At 37.8% G+C, this 8,906-nt stretch overlaps 1 protein-coding gene across 5 annotated transcripts in view; it reads left to right on the forward strand.

Moving 5' to 3' along the window:
* The window catches only part of Spag16 (sperm associated antigen 16), an 871,964-nt gene that overhangs the window by 483,764 nt on the left and 379,294 nt on the right, over positions 1 to 8,906 (forward strand). The gene's annotated exons all lie outside the window — the stretch shown is intronic.

The following is an 8,906-nucleotide window of genomic DNA, read 5'->3' on the forward strand; positions in this document are numbered from 1 at the left end:
CTTTTGGGATAGCATTGGAAATGTAATTGAGGAAAATACGTAATAAAAAATATTAAAAATTAAAAAAAGAAGTATAGATCATTAAATATAGATACAAAACCATAGTAATGTATTTGTCTATCTGTATATATTTAAACAGACACGTATATAAAACCTCAACTTCTAAAAACAACTCATATTGTTTCAAATACTGATCGATGATTACAAAGTAATAAATTGATCATATCCTACAATAAAAAGTTAATACTATAATTTTTCAAATATTTTACACTTGGAGGCCAGTTTACCCTGACACAAAACTGGAAATAAAGAGCAGAATCAAAACCAAAATTCCAATTGAATAACACTTGCTAACATAAATCCAAAAACCTTTATCATAATTATATACTCTGGATTAATTTAGGAAATTGGCAGTATGTGTTTCAAACTACAAATATTGATAATAAAGTAAATACGGCTAGATAGAGAGCTCCGCTTATTTATGGTAAAGTGCTCACCTTGGAAACATAAGGATTCCAACTTGCAAAAAGGAACAATATAGACAAATAAAAGCCCCAGTGCTGGTATGATGGTATGCACATGTAGTCCTCATGCCTAGGAAGATCCCTAGGGACCTTTGGACAGCCACAACAGCTTGATCAATGACTGTCAGGCAACCAAAAACATTGAATCAAATAAGAAAAATGGCTGCTAAAGAGGGATTTCCGGGATTGAGTTTTATCATTATACACACACACACACACACACACACACACACACACACAATGTGTTAAACTCTTTTTATAACTATATGAAATGCACTACAGAGTATCATATTCAATACATGTGAAAGTATGGAAAGTAGCCCTAGAGTTAAAAACAAACAAACAAACAAACAAACAAACAAACAAACAAGACTATACCAAGTCCAAGAATGGCTGCTTGCCAAGGAAAAGGAATATGTTGCCACAACAGGTTATAAAAACAGTCTAAGCCATGCTATTTTATTGAAACATAGAGCTAAATGATAGCATTTAAACCATATTGCCCAAACTTTGGCCCCAACAGAGCCTACACCATTGTATCAAACTATACTGCTTAAATAATATTGCTTAAACCATAGTGAGTAAATCTTAGAGCAAAATTATAGTACCTAAATCATAGTACTCAAACCATATGGCCTAACCCATAGTGCCAACCACAGTTCCCAAACTTCGGCGCCTAAACCATAACACCATAAACATAACACTGTAGCTATAACACCTAACTTATATAAAAATCATACCACCCAAACTACAGCAATGAAACCACCCACCCAAAGTGTATCTAAGCCACTGATATAAACCAGACCTCCTGTGTTCTGATTTATATTTTTGTGCCTACAAAGGTCATGTTTTATTTCAGCACCACATCTGTCATGTCGTGATTCAGCTGATCTACCCTATTTAAAATCTTGCAGCTATGGGTGATGACTCTGCAGTGACTTCGATGCCCTTGTTATTTTTTGAACAGCTCTGACTCTTCTTTGAGTCACTAACATTTTTTGAGATACTGTACTCATAGCCACCTCAAAAGAGTATATGAAAAATAAAGGCACATGCACATAAGAGTATTTATGGAGTGAACCCTTAAATTCTTCAGACAGTTGTTTTGACCACTACAAACTACATTTGATCTTTCAAAGTCCCCCATCACTTTAGTGTCATGTAATTTCCATTTTTCATTTTTCTAATTGGATATTTTATTTGTTTGCACTTCAAATGTTATCCCTTTTCCCAGTTTCCCCTCTGGAATCCCCCTATCCTATTCCCCCCCTCATTGTTTCTATGAGGGTGCTCCCCCTAACCACCCACTCCTGTCTCCCTGCCCTGACATTTCCCTACACTGGGGCATAGAGCCTTCCCAGGACCAAGGGCCTTTCATCACATTGATGTCTGAGAAGGCCATCCTCTGCTACATATCCAGATGGATTCATGGGTCACTCCATGTGTACTCCTTGGTTGGTGGTTTAGTCCCTGGGAGCTCTGGGGGTACTGGTTGTTGTTGTTTCTCCTAAGGGCCTTTTTTTCATTTTATTTTGGAGTCTAACTTCTTGAGTTCTTTGTTTATTTTTAATATTGACCCTCTGGCAGATGAAGGGTTAGAGAAGATCTTTTCTTAATCTGTAGGCTTCTGTTTTGTCCTCTTGACAGTGTCCTTTGCCTTGCAGAAGCTTTTCAGTTTCATGAGATCCCATTTATTAATTCTTGACCTTAGTGCCTGAGTCATTGGTGTTCTCTTCAGGAAATTTTCTTCTATGCCGATGCATTCAAGATTGTTTCCCACTTTCTCTTCTATTAGATTCAATGTGTCTGATTTTATGTTAAGTTTTTGATCCATTTGGACTTCAGTTTTGGGTAGGATGATAAATATGGATCTATTTGCATCTTCTGCATGCAGGCATTCACTTCAATCAGCACCATTTGTTGAAGATGCTCTCCCTGTTCCATTGTATGGTTTTCGCTTCTTTGGCAAAATTCAAGGGTCTGTAGGTGTGTGGGTTCATTTCTGAGTCTTTCAACTTCGTCGATCCACCTGTCTCTTTCTATATCAATATCATGCAGTTTTTATTACTATTTCTCTGTAGTACAACTGTAGGTCAGGAATGGTGATACCCCAGACGTTCTTTTATTATTCAGGATTGTTTTAGCTATCCAAGGCATTTTGGTTTTCCAGATAGAGTTGAGAATTCTTCATTCAAGATCTGTGAAGAATTGTGTTGAAATTTCAACTGGGATTTCATTGACTGTAGATTTCTTGTGGTAAGATGGCAATTTTTACTATGCTAATCCTACCAATCCATGAGAAAGGGAGATCTTTCCATCTTCTGATTCCTTCATTAATTGCTTCCGGTACTTGAAGTTCTTGTCACAGAAGTCTTTCATTTGCTTGTTAGAGTTATTCCAGGGTATTTCATGCTCTTTGTGACTATTGTGAAGGGGGCCCTTTTCCTTTTTCATACAATATATTCCAATTATGGTTTCCTTTCTGCAGCTCCTCTGAGGTACTCCTCACCTACCCTCCCTTTCAAATCCATTTCCTTTTGTCTCTCCTTAGAAAACAAACAGGCATCTAACAAATAGCAATAAAATAATATAAAATAATACAAAAACAAACAAACAAACAAACAAACAGAAATCTGGCTCCCATAAGCAAGCACTCTTGCTGGTCCTCACTACAACCTGTGAAAATGAAAAGCCTTCTAGCTATGTCATACTGCATGGTGCTAAAATTCCTTATATTAGTTGTTTACTTGCGCCAGGGTACATTGACAGTGAAAAATCTGTACCTTTTATCTGTTTCTGCATTAAAACCCATATTGACACTCAATAGCTTTGAGCATCAGACATGTACTATTATCTAGGTTTTGAGTTCCATGAGTCTGTGAGTGACTTATTGGGTTCAGTGTTACTGGCAAAGAATCTCTTTGGATGTTAAAGGCCAATTACTTCCCAGTGCTCTGACTTTCTGAAAATGTAACTGGGACACAACAGTTAGTTAGTGAGCTCAGTCACATGACTGTTGGCAGATGTTTTATTATGTGGTCTTTCCATGATGTTATCCATTGCAGAGTGCTTGGCTCTCCCTAGGACTAGAGGGGAAATGGAGAACAGTACAGGAGGAAAGAAAGGCAAAGAGACAGGGAGATGAGGAGACAACAGTGAAGAGAAACCACTGTATCTCAGAAACAACATCTTCCTTCTGGCATGTAACGTGGGTCATATGTACAAACCTTGTTAGATGTGGTGACATGTAAAGTGTGTATAAGGTATGTAAACCAGGAGGGTAAGGGACACTAGTCTCTTGGAGACTGACCATTGCAGGGCATCTTTGCTCCCCAGTGAGTTATATCCCACTTCCTGTTCAGCTAAGGGATATTTCTGTTTGATTAGAGATTATATTCTATAATATGAGAAAGTTTTTATCTGGCAAGTTAAGATTCTTATCCAATAGAATACTATTTAAACAATAGGGACTGAGCCAGCCAAAACCTTTTCCTGACCTCATATATTTTATCCTAAATAAAACTGGATGCCTAGGGAGGTCTGAGATGTGAGGCAGGGTTCTCCAGCATAAATGATGTTGCTATCCTGCCACGCTTTTGAAATTGTCATGCCTTATCTTTCCAGCTCTGCATTGTCCTCTGGCCTTCAACTTACTTCTGTCCTACCTCGCTTGGCATAAGTGGTCCAGACTGATAACTCTGTCTCTGCTTTTCAAGTTACTGTTTCTGTTTGTAATAAATATTCAGGTCATAAAAGCAGCCTTGTTATTTCCCATGAAATAGAGAGTAAATAAATTCTGACACCCTGCCTAGTTTTGCTTGTGGAAGGTGCCATGACATAGTGCCACAGACTGGGTATAAAAAAGCAGGCACTTATTTTCCCCTAGTTATGGAGGCTGGAAAGTCTAGGATCAAGGTGCCTGTTGGTCCAGGTTCCTAAGGAGTCATTTTCTGGGATACAGAATACTGACTGCCTACGGCCCTGATACACCAAAGCACACAGACTCACTGGGGTGCTTTTTAAAGCCACTCATCCTATCTGCTTGGTGCCTCACCCATGTGAACTCATGTAGCTCAAATCAATTCCTCCTTTGAAGTAGTCATAACGGGCAGTGAGAGTCTCAGTGTATGACTTCTGGAGGTGGAGGCTACTATTCGGTTCATAGGGCTCTTGATAATGAGAGCTGGTGGTGGGGTTTGGTGGTTGTTCCAGGCCTCTTTTTCTCCAAAGATGTTTGCTGTATTTACATTATCTTTCTCAGTATTGAGCCAGACAATGAACTTTGCCAAGACATAAGTGGCTTACAAAGACTTTCATCATTCTTTATTTATAAATACGTATTTCCTGAGTTTTTGGACTATTAAAATTTTCTTAACATTACATGTGGCATTTTAAAATATACCTCTTCTAAAGGAAAACATACAAAATTCACCTCTCTAAGAATAATCATATTGAAATTGCATGGAAATAGTGATTTAATAAGTGGGTTTGAATTTGTTTTCTATCACCGATCCTCTCATTAGGAGGCTGAATTGATTTTATATCAATAGAGTAGACATGACAAATCCATTCCCTATAATTGGCTCACAGTTGTGAATGGTAGGCATGGCTATCAATCTCCTAGACACACGTGCACCTGTGTTCACAAATAGGTAGCATGCTCAGCAGAAGTTATGAGAAAGTGAGTTTAATGCTTGAAAGTACACATTTGTTTGGATTTTCACATTTGGGTTTCTGAGTTCCTGTATTTCAAAAAGTCTGCACTTTTTTTTTGCATTATTTGCCTTCTATTTCCTAAGCAAAATGTGAATCTTACAATTCAGAGTCAGAATGTATTTAATGAAGGCTAACTAAAGGTTAAGACTTGCCTTTTAATGAACTAAATTTGGTTCTATGTGTGTGTGTGTGTGTGTGCTTGTTGAGGTATGGAATTATATGTATGTAGTGTGTATGGTTTGTGTCATGTATGATGTGTGTATGATGGTAGAGGTGTGTGTGTGTGTGTGGTATGTAGGTAGTGTGGATATGGATATGTGCATATTGTAGTATATGTGTGGGATATATGTGTATCTATGTCATGTATGGGTATAGTATGTGAGTGGGGAGGGGGGTTCTATCTGTGGTTTGTGTGTCTGTGGCATGTGTGTGTGTGTGAGAGAGTGTGTGGTGTACAGTATAAATATATGGTTTGTGTGTACTCTATGCATATGGTATGTGTGGTATATGGTGTATAATTTGTATATGTATGGGTATATTATGGTATGTGCATATAGTATGAGTATAGTTTGTTGGGGGAAGTATTTGTACATGCAGTATATGTATGTGTATGTATGGTATTGTATTTGTGAGTGTGTGAGTTTGTGTGTGTGTATATGTGGGTGTGTATGTATGTGGTGTGCATATGGTAGGGGCAATAGTGTATGTATGTGTGTGGTGTGTGTGTTTGATGTGAGCACGTGCTGGTGGATGCCAGATATTTTGCATGAAAGTTAATCAGTAGATATATTTTATCCAATGTTACTTTCATAGATGATATTTTAACAATTTTTGTTTTCACGAGCATTTAAATTAACTATCTCAGAATTAATTCTCACTGTTCAAAGTAAAATGTGCCTAACAAAATTTCCTTCTTGAACATTTACTTTAAATCATAGAGTTTATTCTTTAAAACTAAACTGTTTTGAACAATGTTATAGACTGTGAGATAAATATTAGCTACTAATATTAATTTTGTAAACATAAAATAATAATTTTCTATGGAAGGCTTAAGCTTATACATCTTTTGCTTATCTAAAAGATATAACAGCAGTCATTTTGCAAATAAAAGATCATTAAACATAGTTGGAAATGCTAAATATATCAGTCATGTAAAGGAATGCTGATAATTTCTCTTTAAAGAAAGAAGTTTATAATTAGCTTATTCTAACTTCATTAAGAAAAAAAACCTACAAATGGAGTACTACTCAGCGATTAAAAGAATGAATTTTTGAAATTTCTAGGCAAATGGATGGACCTGGAAGGAATCATCCTGAGTGAGGGAACCCAATCACAAAAGAACTCAAATGATATGTACTCACTCATGAGTGGATATTAGCCCAGAAAATTAGAATAACCAAGATGTAAGATACAATTTGCGAAACACATGAAACTCAAGAAGAATGAAGATCAAAGTGTGGACACTTTGCCCCTTCTTAGAATTGGGAACAAAACACCCATGGATAGAGTGGCAGAGACAAAGTTTGGAGTTGAGATGAAAGGATTGACCATCTAGAGACTGCCATACCCGGGGATCCATTCCATAATCAGCCTCCAAACACTGACACCATTGCATACACCAACAAGATTTTGCTGAAGGGACCCAGATATAGCTGTCTCTTGTGAGGCTATTCCAGGGCCTGGCAAATACAGAAGTGGATGCTCACAGTCAGCTATTGGATGGATCACAGGGCCCCCAATGCAGGAGCTAGAGAAAGTACCCAAGGAGCTAAAGGGGTCTGCAACCCTATAGGTGGAACTACAATATGAACTAACCAGTACCCCCAGAGCTCGTGTCTCTAGCTGCATATGTATCAGAAGATGGCCTGGTCGTCTATCACTGTGAAGAGAGGCCCCTTGGTCTTGCAAATTTTATATGCCTCAATACGGGGGAATACCGGGGCCAAGAAGTGGGAGTGAGTGGGTAGGGGAATGGGGGGGGGGCTGGGGGACTTTTGGGATAGCATTTGAAATGTAAATGAAGAAAATACCTAATTAAAAAAATAAATTAAAAAAAAAACCCTGAAAGAGAGTAATTTCCAAAAATAATATCAGTGGCAGAAATGCATGCCAGTCTCAGGTGACACTGTATGCCCAACCTTGCCTCTGTCATCCTTTTCAATTAGCCATCTCTTACCAACCCTTGATTTATCTAAATGGAAGAACCACTTAACATTCTCAAACACTTTAAAATTGTATTTTATAAATCAAAAAATGAGCTATATTTAATATAGTTACGAAAATACTTTCAGAGGTATATCTACCAAAGAAGAATCTGTGGGCACAGACCATTCTTCAGTCTATGAGTAGCATGAGGTTTCATTTAATTTTTATATATTTTCTCCAAATAAAGCTTATTTCTCTTAAATGCTATTCAGCTTATTTGTCACAAGGAAGCAATGTGCATTGAGAGACATTGCAGTGCAGGCACTGAGGAAGCCTGTGCTGCCTGTGCTGTTTTTCCCCTCAAGTGCTTAGAGTAAGGCATAGATAGAAAAGTGGTAAAGCTGGTACCTTAGCTTGGTAAGAAGAAAGCATCATAATAAGGTCATAGCGATGACACTGAAACAAGCATTTAAGGTATCATGAAGTCTTTCCCACATCATGTGCATACAAACAAGAGATAATGGTTATAAACAGTGAGATTAGCATGAGGAACATCTGTGACTCGTATAGCACAGTCTCTGTATTCTAGCTGCAAGTCCCAGTGGAGAATTGTAATGATGCATATGCCATTATACACATGGTTGACTATGATTCAAACAATTAATATCTTATTCTATCAAATTCAATTACATGAATATTATCAACTGACTGAAAATATAATTGCTGACTTAGAGAACTCATTGTCGAAATTTTCCTTTATGTGTTTGAAACTGAAATCATCTTCAGTAATATATCTCATTTATAGTTTATGGGGGAAGTATGCAGGTCGCACATACATACACACAGACAAGGCATAGGACACAGGTATGTATACATGTACAAGAAGATCAATATATGAAAATGCTCAGTCCTGTAAATCCTTCTTTGTGCTCTTAGATTTGGAGAGCTGGATATTTCCACCCATTCTTTACAATAGCTCCTTCTCTCTTCTGTAAAATTCTGAATGTCTACAACCCAGTATACAGAAAGGATAATAGCAGATGCCCCCTTTCAAGTATATCTGCTTGCCAGTGTTAGCCATTGTAAAACTAGGTTTTATGGGGTTGGAGATGTTTGGAAGATATGCTATATATACAGCTTTGCTGAAATAAGTGGAGGTCAAGGGGAGTAAAGGCACTATCACTGACATGGTTCTGATAACCAAACCTCAATAACATACAGAGACCCATATCCAAACATTGGGCTGAGGAGCCTGAGGAATCCTGTGAAAGAGGGTGTCTTAAATTAGAGTTTCCATTGCTGTAAAGAGACACATGACCAAGGCAACTCTTTTTTTTTTAATTAGGTATTTTCTTCATTTACATTTCAAATGCTATCCCAAAAGTCCCCCAGACCCTCCCCGCCCCACTCCCCTACCCACCAACTCCCACTTCTTGGCCCTGGCATTCCCCTGTATTGGGGCATATAAAGTTTGCAAGACCAAGGGGCCTCTCTTCCCAATGATGGCCGACTAGGCCATCT

Source organism: Mus caroli, chromosome 1 (assembly GCF_900094665.2).
Source record: "Mus caroli chromosome 1, CAROLI_EIJ_v1.1, whole genome shotgun sequence".
Taxonomy (NCBI): Eukaryota; Metazoa; Chordata; class Mammalia; order Rodentia; family Muridae; genus Mus; species Mus caroli.